Source organism: Stegostoma tigrinum, chromosome 14 (genome assembly GCF_030684315.1).
Source record: "Stegostoma tigrinum isolate sSteTig4 chromosome 14, sSteTig4.hap1, whole genome shotgun sequence".
Lineage (NCBI taxonomy): Eukaryota > Metazoa > Chordata > Chondrichthyes > Orectolobiformes > Stegostomatidae > Stegostoma > Stegostoma tigrinum.
In genome coordinates this window covers 66055998-66070112 of record NC_081367.1, presented here as the reverse complement: position 1 = coordinate 66070112, position 14115 = coordinate 66055998, and the positions used below count along the sequence as shown (strand labels likewise).

General features: G+C 41.4%; 1 protein-coding gene across 4 annotated transcripts in view; it reads left to right on the top strand.

The window, feature by feature from the left end:
• LOC125457561 (mediator of RNA polymerase II transcription subunit 12-like protein) overlaps window positions 1-14115 on the top strand; it is a 568603-nt gene that overhangs the window by 317544 nt on the left and 236944 nt on the right. The gene's annotated exons all lie outside the window — the stretch shown is intronic.

The following is a 14115-nucleotide window of genomic DNA, read 5'->3' as shown; positions in this document are numbered from 1 at the left end:
ATTCTTCAGCATACTCTGTTGGTGTGAATGTTGGCAGGTGGTCTTTTGATGCTGTTTGCTGAGCTTCTTTTAGATTTCTTTGCTCAGTTGTGGCGTGAGCCAAACGTTTAGATATTCAGCTGAATGTGAAATGGCCTATGGGTTAAGAATATGCAAGAGTTAATTGTTCCCGACCACCGAGGCAAGCTGCGGTTCAGTTTGCTCCGTTGAGCTGGCAGGTGGGAAAAGCTGGTGACTCTTTTAATGCATGCGTGAAGTGCTCAGAATGTAAACAGGAAATCCTGGTTGCACTCAGCCTGTTTTATCAGGAGCTCTTTTGAACGATCCTGGATCTGAACGTGAACCCTTACTTGCACTTTGTAGAAGCTGCCGTATCTGATGCGTCTTTCCCATATTTCTGCCTTTATTTCAGATTTACGTTCTTCCACTTTTTAAAAAAAAATCATTCATGGGATGAGGACATTGCTGGCTAGGCCAATATTTATTGCCCATCCCGAATTGCCTACAGGGCAATTAAGAGTCAACCACATTCCTGTAGTCACATTTTGGACTGATCAGGTAAAGGTGGCAGTTTTCTTCCCTAAAGGACATTAGTGAACATGGGCTTTCCTGATGGTCAACAGTGAATTCATGGTTATTATTAGAATCTTTAATTCCAGATATTTATTGAATTCAAATTCAACTGTCAGCCCTAATGGGATTTGAACCCAGGTCCCCAGAGATCATTAGCTGGATCTCTATCCAGTAATAATACCGCTGGGCAATTGCCTCCTTTGTTTTCATACTGCCCTTGTATTTGCATTCAGACCCTTGTGACAGTAGAGTATATTACTTGCAACCCGTTGCTGCTGTTCACTTGAAGTAGCCAGCGGCCTTTAAATGAAAAATAATCTTGTTGATATGAGTTGTTCTGGTTCAAATATGGATCAGACAGTAGGTGATTGCTATGCAATAATCTTATGTAGAAATCACTGAAATCAATATTCTAGTTTCAGTTCCTCTTGCGCTGCATGAATAACACAGGTTTTTGCATGTCAGCTCAACTAACCCTTGGGGTTAGTTAATTTTATGCTAAAAGACTAGTTTCAGCAACAGCTGAGGTCGATTACATGTGATCTGATTGACCACACATCAAAATGCTAACTTGTTAAAACTCAGTTTGGGTCTAGCGCAACTTAATACGTTGGCCTAAATCTGTCTTGTTGTTCTAGTCGAAGTGCAACTTTGTTAGGATGCCTCCCTTGGAATCAGAAGTTTGAGGGTTCAAATCCCACTCCAGTCATTTGAGCATAAAATGCGGGCTCACACTGTCAGTGCAGTATTTGTTGGGGAGGCCTGCTACAGCATCAAAGGTGGTAACTGACCCAATATCTCCTGAAACTCAATGTTATATTTTGTTCTAAAATGTACCTGTGATGAGCCTTGGTTTTTATTTATTACATTACAATAAATAAATACAAGCTGTTCTGAACAAATGTAAATTTGATACACAAAAGGCTGGGTGCCCTGTTCTGCAGAAGGGTCACTGGACCCAAAACGTTAACTCTGATTTCTGTCCACACATGCTGCCAGATCTCCTGAGCTTTTCCAGCAATTTCAGTTTTTGTTTCTGATTTACAGCAGCTGCTATTCTTTGAGGTTTTACTGGGAATCCTGTGTAGATCAGACAACATCTGACAAGAAAACACAAGCCTGTTGATATTTCAGCTGTGAGCCTCCTCAACAGAATTGAGTTGAGGTTTCGTATCTTGATCTGCAATGAAGATAATTTCCAGCCTTTTTGCTGGTAATTCAGTGATCATAAATCTGGAAGCAATAAGTGACCTTGTTCCTCAATGTTCTTGGGGATTGAGTTCTGTTGAATGTTTGCATTACCCGTTCTATTATATTCACACACTTGTGTGTCATTGACTTATTTGTCCACAAGTTTCAGTTTGATCTTTCTAACAATGGATTACCCCCTTCATCCCTACTTCACCTTCACTAGACGAAGGATTAATCTTTCAGTCATTACACCTCCTTCCGCGCTTTGGCTTTCTGTCTGTCTCAGCCACTTCTCCCTCTTTCCTCCTTCCCTTTTGTCCTCACCTTCCTTTCTTCTCCCCATTCCATTTGTCTTATGATCTTTTACGCTTTTCTATGTTTTCTTTTTTTAAATCTCATTCTGGTGATATGATGGCGGTTGGCACTAATGGTGTGCTTTCTCCATCCCTAATTGCCCCTGTGAAGGTGGTGGCTAACTCTTATAGAGTCGTAGAGCTGTACAGCACAGAAACAGATGCTTCGGTCCAACTCGTCCATGCTGACCAAATATCCTAAATTAACCTAATCCAATTTGCCATGGTTTGGCCCATATCCCTCTAAACCATTCCTATTCATGTACCCACCTAGATGTCTTTCAAACATAATTGTACCAGCCACCACCACTTGCATGTCTTGAACATCTGAAGGATGATATAAATGTACAAATTGTTTTAACTGTCCTGTTTGGGATTTCCAAAGAGCATTTGTTTTATTGTATGTTAATTTGCTTTTTAATTTCATTCGGGGTTTCCTGGTGATTTGCCCCTGTTTCTAGCAGGCTTGGTGATACAATGTCTAGGAAATACTGACGGTAGATTGTGGTTGGAGGTAGATTTTATTAATGGGGTGATTTCTAAATAATAAGCTTGGTTCAAGTAACAAGGCTCTCGTAACCACAAACATATTTTAAAAGATATATTCTCCATGTGTACATGGAATGGGTGGTCTTCAGTGAGGAAAGTCTCCAAATCTGTTTTTCTTAAGCAGTGATATCATGTAATCTGTACATGAAATTGCTGGGTTCCTTTCAGCTGGCTCTGCTTCGCTCAATAGTGCAGACAGCTCTCACTGGTGACTTCTTCAATCACTGTCAAGCTGCTAATGCAGAGAGACCAGGACTAATCCCCTCAGATTGGGACGTACAATTTGAACACCAAATGTGTCAGGGGAAAAGTTATGTTAATTGGCTTTGGGTAAAGCCAGCAGAACAAAAATAATCTCGGGTGCCAAGATCCATTGGAAGGTGCCAAGCTTTTTGTATTTATTGTTTCCATACTTAACAGACCATACTTAATAGTCTTGTTCAATAGAATTAATCAGAGGCTGAGCCTGAAAGAACCAGTGTGCGGATATCTGTTGATAATTGATGCTGTTCTACTGCCAGTGCAAAAGCAGTTTCCCCCTGCCACCATTTAAATTGGTTCTCCAGCGGTGACAGACCTTTAAAAGTGATGAAATGGAGCTCTAATACTTACAAGCATAGGTAAAATTGGCTGAAAGTGTCATAGTAGATTAGCGTTGACATCTCCTTTTGTGTATTTAAATCCTCCTGCGGCTTTGCCTGCCTCTCTTCCTAACCCCATTTCTGTAAAGCTCTGAAATATCCTCCAGTTATTCAGTAAAAGCAAAATGCTGCAGGTGCCAGAAATCTGAAATTAAAAAAATAACAGACTCTGCTGGAGAAACTCAACAGATCTGGAAGCATGCTCGACTAAAGAACAGTTGTATTGGATTTGAAAAGTTAACTCTGTTTCTTTTTCCACAGTTGCTGAGGGCCCTGCTGTGATTTTCCAAAACTTTGTTCTTATTACCCACAGGTTGTATCTCATTGCCATTGGCGACGCTCCCTTCAACTGTCTCACCTTCAGCCCTGGGCTTTCTTCCTTAAACATAGAATCCTCATTGAGTCCTATGCATCTGCACCAGTCCTCCAAAAAGCATCCCACCCAGATCCATTCCCTTACCTTTTCCCTATAACTGTGTATTTCCTATGACTATTCCACTTAGTTTTCACATTCCCAGACACTGTGGGGCAATTCAGCATTGTCACTCCGCCTAGCCTGCACTTCTTTAGACTGAGAGGAAACTGGAGCACCGGGAGGAAACCCACGCAGACACTGGGAGAATGTGCAAACTCCACGCAGACAGTCACCTGAGGCTGGAATTGAACCCAGGTTCCTGGCACTGAGAGACAGCAGTGCTAACCGCTGAGCCACTGTGCTCTCCTTAAGTCTCGCTGCTAGCTATATGCTTTTGAGATGTTCCTCAAAGGCTAACTGATCCTAATCTTCCTTCTGGTGCTCGTTGTCAAACATTGTTTGAAAACACTCCTGATGGGGCATCTTGAGTAGCGTTCGTTATTTTAATCATGTTTTATTATCTATGAATACTGTTGTTAAACCGTTCTTAGCTTTGAGTCCAAAGATTGTGTCTGAAGGTGCATGTGTGAAGGATGTCTCCTTGCGTGGATAAAGCTAAAATTTTATAGGACAAAGATGGAAGGACTTTTCTCTGACAGCTGTGTGACTTTTGAATCCTTTACCACAGGGGATGATGTACTGGGTCATTGAAAATATTTGAGACATTCATAGAAAAATTTTTGTTAGGGAAATGAATCAAAGATGATTAGGTTATAGATGAGAATGTGGATCTGAAAACACAAATACATCAGCCATGATTGAATGGTGGATCTGGCTCAAGGGGCCAAATGGCCTACTCATGTTCCTATTTCATAAGTTTGTGTATGGATTTAACCAGCCCTCCTGAGATTCGTGGAGGGGATGAAGGTGTCTCTGGCTAGGGCAGCATTTATTGCCTATCCCTAATTGCCCAGAGGACAGTTAAGAGTCAACCACATTGCTGTGGGTCTGGAGTCATGTGTAGGTCAGACCAGGTAAGGATGGCAGTTTCCTTCTCTAAAGGACATGAGTGAACCAGATGGGTTTTTCCTGACAATCGGCAATGGTTTCATGGTTGTCATTAATTCCAGATTTTTACTGAATTCAGATTCCACCATCCAGGCACCTTAGGGGCAGGTAATCTGTGCAGTACTGAGGAAGCTCTATAACCATCTTTTGGATGATGTAATAGGACTTTGTCTCCCCTTCCCTGTCTTTTGATGAAATGATAAAATCCATGTTGCGTTTGCAAAGAAGAGCAGCTAGGGTCCTCCCCATTTACTGCTGACTCCTGTATGTCCCTCAACTAAGGTGGCGAAAGCTGATCTGTGTGTCCCTTTCGTGCTGTCGCTTGAGGGTGCTAGCTGTGAAAAAACTGGCTCTTGGCGGCACGGTGGCTCAGTGGTGGGGCGGCACGGTGACTCAGTGGTTAGCACTGCAGCCTCACAGCGCCAGGGACCCAGGTTCGTTTCCCACCTCGGGGTGACTGTCTGTGTAGAGTTTGCACATTCTCCCCATGTCTGCGTGGGTTTCCTCCGGGTGCTCTGGTTTCCTCCCACAGTCCAAAGATGTGCAGGCTGGGTGGATTAGCCATGGGAAATTGCCCGTAGTGTTCAGGGCTGTGTGGGGTATAGGGGGATGGGTTTGGGTGGGATGCTTCAAGGGGCGGCGTGGACTTGTTGGGCCGGAGGGCCTGTTTCCACACTGTAGGGAATCTAATCATATTTCTCCCAGTGATTTTCCCAGCAATCAGAAATACTTTGCCATTGGAAGAACTGTTTTGCAATGATTGAAGCTGTGAAAAAGTGCTGTAAAAATGCAAAGAAAGTAAGTCAGTGTGGTCCCAGAGTCCCATGGTGCTGCTGTCTTATTAGAGAGAGATGACTGGTGGTCTGAGAGTCACTACATCTTGGATGCGAGGGGAGAGATTGAGCAGGCAGGATCTTGGTGGTAACTTCAGTCAGTGTAGGAATCGAGCCCATGATGTTGGCGATAGTCTCCATTGCAAACCAGAAATTCAGCCAATTGAGCTCATACATCATAAATAAAAGGTGACCAATCAAGGCAGCTATTGGTGGCCACGTGCAGCAGTCGCCCATTTGATGGGAGTGTGGAATCTAACCAGATCCATTCGACTGGATTGTGTACTTACGTTACTTCAAAATGTGAGGTTGACTTGATCTCAACTCACAGGGCAATGTCGAGTATCGGTTGTCCATCCCTTCCCACAAGACCTGAGTTAGTGCAAAATTTGACAGGCCTGGAATGATTATTTTACCTGATCCCGTGAGACAACAATGCTGTGATGCTACTGGCCGGTATTGCAGTGTGGACCAAAAATACTACATGGAAAACAAAGTTGGAGATAATGAGGAAACATCCCAACCTTCAAAGGAGCTGTGTATCTCACAACTTCAGTGATATAGTGCACACATCCCATGAGAACAATCTGAAATGCTAATTTTATACTGAAGATAAATACATTTCAACTGAACAGTGTCACAAGCTGGTACAGTGGGATGAGAATTGTCACATAGAGCTGGTTGTCTCATCACAGTTGAGGTAATTGCTTGAAATGCTTTGAAAAGATGTACCAAGTCTCTAGAACAAGGCATCAAAATAAAACTTTTACTGGTTCATTGCATTGAAGAAGAACCGATATCTGTTTAATGCTGAAATTTGGAAAGAAATTAACCTGATCAGGATTTCTTTGATGTATTAATAAAGCGAAAGATGATCAGAATTAAAATTGAAATCCATGTTTTTTTTAAAATTACATCTGATGAAATAAGTTTGGGTCATTCCTCTGATATTATTGAAAGCATGCTAAGTGAGTTTAGTTGAGAAAGCCTGAGGTAATATAAATCATGACATGTTACAAGTTTATACAATGTTTTGAATGTCTAGTTCATGGTTTTAGTTTAATATGTCACTTTTAATTTTAGGAATATCACTTTGAGGTTTGAGATTAAAAGGGTCAGAAGAAATAGAGAGCTATAAACAGGCTGCGAACAAGGTAAATGGTGTGTTAGCCTTAGTGTGAGGATTCGAGTACAGGAGAGGGATGTCTTGCTGCAACTGTGCAGGGCATTAGTGGGATAGCACCTGGAGTACTGTTTGCAATTTTAGTCTCTTTATCTGAGGGTGGATGTTCTGGCTATATGAAGATTTATCTGACTGATTCCTGGGATAGCAGGACTATCCTATGAAAAGACTCTGGACATTTGAAGATTAGTTTGAGGAAATCCTAAGGTAGAGCTTGGTTACCATGAAGATGGGTGGAATTTAGGAAGATTGTCTGATTTCAATTTATCTGGGTGTTTTAGCTGCAGCTCACTGGCAGAAGTTAAATCAAAATAAATGACGGATTGAAAGCAGAGTGAAATACCAAATTATTCTTTGACTGCAGGTAGGCAGATGAGAGTTAATTTCAGATGAGTTTGGTGAGGAAAGAGAATCTGGAATATCACTCATCTAGTTTGAAACTGTTTGCACAATCTCTGATGGGATTCAAGTGTTTTATTATATATATAAAAAAACAGCCAACCAATGAGCTTGAAAGATCTCCAAAGCAAAACACTGCACACATCCCATGAGAACAACACCCACAGTCAAAGAGGAGATAAATGACAGTTTTACCTTCAGTCCTAGCTGGAGCTGAATAGAATTCACTAGGGTGCTGTGTCAATCTTGTGCTTCCTATCCAAGTAAAAACTTCAAGGTTGATGTGTCATGTAATAGAATTCTTTGGGAGAATATAGTATTATACCCGGGTGCCTAACATAGGCCATTACAAGCCATATTGTCAAGTTAATAACTTTTGTTTAAGTCTTTAATATACAATTAATTTGATTTTGTTTTGAAAAGTGTTGAATGTTTTGTGGTGTGGCTCTATTGGTTGAAAGAGATATTCAGATTTATTTTAAAATGTTAATAGTCCCGAACCAGACAATGGCATTGTAAATCGTGTATCAGAGCTCTCTGATGAAGGGTCTAGGCCCGAAACGTCAGCTTTTGTGCTCCTGAGATGCTGCTTGGCCTGCTGTCTTCATCCAGCTGCACACTTTGTCCAGGAATACACGATTTACAAGATATCAATGAGATCAAAGCCTTGTGTTCATGTGAGGCCTTTAATGGAATAAATTGTTTCAAGGCACATTAAAGCAGCAGCATTAAACAATAGACACAGAGACACAATGTAAAGCATATACTAGTGTATGTGGCCAGAAGCTTGTTCTAGGATGTTGGATAAAAGGTCACCTTCAGAGGAAAGAGAGGTAGAGAGTAGGAGAAGCTTAAAAAGAAAATATAAGAGCTTGCAGGGTCCGGGCAGTTGAGGGCACAGGAACTAATGGCTGAGTGTTTAATTTCAGTGCTTTACTTACAAACGAGATCATTTCTGTGTTGATGAGCAAGATTCACGGTGTCTGTTGTAATGAAATTAATTGAAAGTAATTTTGACAACTTTGATAGAAAGCCTTTGAATCAGAGGAACCTGACCGAAGTTTTGAAATGACATTTGATTACGTTGTGTTGATTTGTATTTCTGGACATTGGCCTTGCTGGTTGCCTTGCATTAAACACCTTCACCCTTTGTTGCAAATATTTTTGTTATTTTGTCTGTTTTAAAAAGCCTTCATTTGTGTTTGCTATTCTGTTCATTAAGTTAGAGTGTAGACTTGGCATATCGCAATGCTACATTGTGTATTCTGCTTGCTACAAGTAGCTTAATTATTAGGAAAAAAATAAAGGACTGTGGATGCTAAAGATGTGAAACAAGAACAGAAAGTGTTGAAGAAACTCAGCTGGTCTAGCAGCAGCTGTGGAGATAGAAAAGGACTTAACATTTTGTGTCGAGTGGGCCTTCTTTAGGCTAATTGTTAATCCTTCCTGAAGGAAGTTTACTGAATCAACAACTGCTTCTATATTACATGATCCGAGGCTACTTGTAGATTTGTAATTGACTCTATTTTGATGATGTGGAGGTGCTGATGTTGGACTGGGGTGGACAAAGTCAAAAATCACATAACAGCAGGTTATAGTCCAACAGGTTTATTTGAAGACGCAAGCTTTCGGAGTCCTTCTTCAGGTGTCAGTGAGAGAGGTGGCTTCAGACACAGAATTTTTAAGCAAAAGATCAGTGGGTCATAAGACTGCTGCAAATGTGTTAAACAGACCTAAGATGACTGTTACATCTTTAATCAGTTAGAAAGGATTAATATGCAAATTCCAGAATATTTTTCAAGTCACTGCCCTGAGATAACTAAAGGTTTTAATCGTTCCCTCAGTATACCAGAGGTGACATTCCATGTCAGACAGTGCTTATTAAGTGTGAGGTCTTGTTCAGAGTCTGGCTGCGTATTAACTTGGAATCAGACTCATTTTATTTCCAAAATAAGAATTTATAAAATGCTGCATTGTGTCTGAATTGTGTGGTTTTTGAACAAAGTAGAATGTATCTGCAAATGCAAGTTCACCCCATAGATTGATAAATGTGAGAGGGAGGAAACAGTTCGGTGGGGTCACCGGTAGTGCGACATGAACCCAAGATCACAGTTGAGGCTGTCCTCATGGGGACCGAACGTCACTATCAGCCTCTGCTTGGCAACTGTGTTTTTGCAAATCACAAAGTCCACTTTGGAGGGTGCTTACCCGAAGCCAAATGCCCTTGACTGCTGAATTGTTGCCCCACTGGAAGGGATCATCCCTGTCTAACGATTGCTGCACAGTGCCCATTCATCTGTTGTTGTATCTATGTATTTTTGCCAATATACCACACCCTGGAGCATCCTTACCTGCAGCAAATGAAATAAACAACTTTGGCCGAGTTACATGAGTATCTGCCTGACACATAGTGGGTGATGTTCCCACATGTGATGGTAGTGTCCATGTCGAAGATCTGACCTGTCTTGCAGAGATTGGCATGGTAGGGTTGATATTGTGTTGTGGTCAATCTTGCCCTGAAGGATGGGTAGTTTGCTGCGAACGGTGGTCTGTTTAAGGTTTGGCGGTTGTTTGAGGGTGAGAAGTGGAGGTGTGGGGAAGATCCTGATGAGGTGCTCAGTGTCATCAATAATGTGTTGAAGGCTGCGAAGAACATGGTGTAGTTTCTCAGTTCCCGGGAAGTACTGGATGACAAAAGGTAACTGCTCGGTCATAACTTGTCTGTTTTCTGAGAATGTCTTCTCTTTGAAACACACAGACTCTGACATTCACGCTTCTTGATACGTGCTCACACATGCACTGTATCGTCTCTCACATGCATACTCTTTCTCTTGCGCACGCTGTCTCACATGAACACACACTCTGTATCGCACACACATCTCTCTCACAGGCGTGTGCTCACTCTCATGTCTCTTGCTATGCGCGCGCACACACACACACACACACACACACACACACACACACACACACACACACACACACACACACACACACACACACACACACACACACACACACACACACAGTTTGATGCATTCTGTTTTGTTCAAAAGCCGCACAAAATGTAGACAGTGCATGCGACATTTTATATTTCCTACTTTGCAAATAAAACCAGTCTGTCTCCAAGGTGATACGCAGCCAGATTCTAAACAAGGCCTCACATCCAAAATGCATTTTCTAGAGGGAACTGATAAAACCTTTAGTTATCTCGGGGCAGTAACTTGAAAGAAATTCTGGAATTTGCATTTTTATCCTTTCTAACTGTTTAAAGATTCATTGGCAATCTTAGGTTTGTTCAACATATTCACATTAGCCCATGACCCTTTGATCTTTTACTTAGAAATTCTGTGTCTGATGCATCCTCTCTCGCTATCATCAGAAGAAGAGACTCCAAAAGCTTGTGTCTTCAAATAAACCTGTCGAACTATAACCTGATGTTGTGAGTTTTGACTCTGTTTTGATGAGTTGACTAAAATCCCAGCTCGTATTTGTATACATTGCATTCTTCGACTATCCTGGACTAATGTTGAACTGTGTATCATCTGTACTTTTATGCGAAACATTGTTTAAACTAAAGATAACAGAATAACCCCGAAGTAAAGCCATCAGCCATTTTTCTTGACCTTTACTTCTCTGTAATATTCCTGAGTTAATTTTCTTGTGTAAATGCCTTAATGAGAAACATTTTCTTGGCAAAAGGTTGGCCATATCAAAGCCAAGGTTGTTAGTCATAGTTGGTTAACTGGGAGGGAATGCAGCCAGTATTCCTGATAGGAGGGGCCTGGTTGCAAAGGTTTGTTACATGCTGCAGTTTTGCCTTGGTAGGTTTAAATGTGGTGGGATAATCTACTCGATTCAAATGTTTGACATGGATTGAAAGATGCATGAAAACCTGTAGCCTGAGCAAGGGGTTGAAATTATTTCATTCACCATAAAATAAAGCCCAAATGGTATTTAGTTGTCTTTGAGCCCATGTGATTCAAGTTCTAAATATTACTCCATAAAAAGCATTTGCGAATCTTGGTGGCATTGCTCATCCAAGGAGTTTGTTCGTGGAGTAAATTAAAATATTTCCTATCAACTGATATTTTGGAGATTATTGAAAATACTTAAATCCTGTGGTTGGAATTTGTGTAGATCTTGGTATGCCTCCACTGTCTTGCCAAAAGTGAGCATCTTTCATTGATTAGAAAGTCTGGCTGGGATATTGGAGAATGTTTGATAAGCTGGCCCATTTGTTCTCCAGATGTCTTCCACGCACTGTGCTTTGATATCTGACATTGTTCAGATACATTGCTGTAGTTTCTGAAATTGTGTTACAAGTGATCACTGCAGGTGAAGACTGGACTCAGGCATGCTGAATGGCTGCTTTCTATGGAATAGTTTCAACTAATCACAGCCTAAGGAGTGGGGTGCAGCGATGTGCTGGTCGCTAATGACAGTCTGAGATTGGGCTGATGTTCGTTGTCTTGAATAGTGTGGAGGATAAGTTATTTTCCTGCCCTCTCCCTGTAACCCTCTATCTCCTTACTAATCAAAAAGTTATCTGTCTCTAATCAAGAAGCTATCTATCTCTGTCTTAAATACACACAACGATCTGCCCTCTACAGCCTCCTGTTACAATAGGTTTCACAGATTCACCATCCATGGGCTGAAGCAATTCATCATTATCTCCATTCGAAAGGGTTGTCCCTTCACTCTGAGGTTATGCCCTCAACTCTCTCCTTCCAAGTGGAAACATCTTCCCCACCTCCATAAAATCAGGAAATGTCCTTGAAGACCACAACAATTACCGAACATGTTTGAAATCGTTCCCTTATTCCTACGTGGAGTCAGATGTCAGCATTTTGAAACTTTTTTTTATACCTAGCAATGTACGACTGTATTTAATCCCTCAAACACCTTTTACCTTGTTCACAGATTGAAACACATTGCTTCAAATTGACAATTGTTTCTTTTCTCTCCATTCAAGGGATGTGGCTGTTGCTGGCTGAACAATGTCCATCGCCCATCCTGAATTTTCTTTGTGAAATGCGGTGATGAGCCATCTTTATGAACCACCACAGTCCCAGGGTGGGATTGCAGGGGTGGGACAGCCGCAGTGCTGGCAGGTAGAAAGTTCCAAGATTTTGACCTAGTGACAGTGATCTAGTTCCGTTTCAGAATGGTGTGTGACTTGACAGGAGCACCACCTCCACCTGAAAGCTCCCCATGCATCAGCTGCCCTGTCTTTTAAGAGCCCCTGTCTTCATAAGGAGCCCAAGAGAAACATTGGAGCACAGACCATGAGACATAAGAGCAAATTTGTTCAAAAGGACTCAGAGTCTCGCACCACAGAAAAACCTCATCATGTCTGTGCTGGCTTACTGAGATTGTTATCTAATAAGTGCTGCCCCAGTGCTGATTTGCAGCTTGTCTTTCTGCTCAAGCAGATGTCTAATTCTCTTTTTGAAAATAAGTTGAATCTGTTTGACTCACATAGTCTGTGTATTCCAGATCAAAAATACTTGATGAATTAAATTAAAAATCCATCTATGTTGTACACCTGGCATTTTGTTATTATTCTTGAATCATCCTGTGCACACGATTTTGTTTGCTTGCATCTCTTCACGATAAACACCCAGGTTTATTTTCTTGGAAGGAAAGCACAGGGGAAATTAAAATTGTTGAAATCTTGAAATATTGAGTAAGTTTTTTTTTTCATTTTAGTAATGATTATGTTCAATCTACTTGCTGTATTTGGTTTGTAAGCTTTCCTTCTTTTGATGTTGTGTCTTTTAAATGTTAGTATTTTATATTTTGTTTCCTGAGAAGCAATGAATGAATTCAGACTGTTGAATAAGAAGTACCTCTCCATCTTCAGATTTTCAAAGAATTGTTATAGTTTGAAGCTTAGAATTGATTTATCATCTTTGAACCAAATCTAAACCCGATGCATCAGGAAACAACGTACAAAATGCGGAGGAATGGAAATGTGGGAGATATAGCAGTTTGGATCGGAAATTGGCTTGCTGGAAGAAGACAGAGGGTGGTAGTTGATGGGAAATTTTCATCCTGGAGACCGGTTACTAGTGGTGTACTGCAAAGGTCAGTGCTGGGTCCACTGCTGTTTGTCATTTTTATAAATGACCTGGATGAGGGCGTAGAAGGATGGGTTAGTAAATTTGCAGACAACACTAAGGTCGGTGGAGTTGTGGATAGTGACAAAGGATGCTGTAGGTTGCAGAGAGACATAGATAAGCTGCAGATCTGGGCTGAGAGGTGGCAAATGGAGTTTAATGCAGACAAGTGTGAGGTGATGCACTTTGATAGGAGTAACCGGAAGGCAAAGTACTGGGCTAATGGTAAGATTCTTAGTAGTGTAGATGAGCAGAGAGATCACGGTGTCCATGTACACAGATCCTTGAAAGTTGCCATCCAGGTTGACAGGGCTGTTAAGAAGGCATACAATGTTTTAGCTTTTATTAATAGAGGGATCAAGTTCTGGAACCAAGACGTTATGGTGAAGCTGTACAAAACTCTGGTGCGGCCGCACTTGGAGTATTGTGTACAGTTCTGGTCACCGCATTATAAGAAGGATGTGGAAGCTTTGGGAAGGGTGCAGACGAGATTTACTGGGATGTTGCCTGGTATGGAGGGAAGGTCTTACGAGGAAAGGCTGAGGGACTTGAGGCTGTTTTCGTTAGAGAGAAGAAGGTTGAGAGGTGACTTAATTGAAACATATATAAAATAATCGGAGGGTTAGATAGGGTGGTTAGGGAGAACCTTTTTCCTAGGATGGTGACGGTGAGCACGAGGGGGCATAGCTTTAAATTGAGGGGTGAAAGATACAGGACAGATGTCAGAGGTAGTTTCTTTACTGAGAGAGTAGTAAGGGAATGGAATGCTTTGTCTGCAACGGTAGTAGATTTGCCAACTTTAGGTACATTTAAGTCGTCATTAGGTAAGCATATGGACGTACATGGAATAG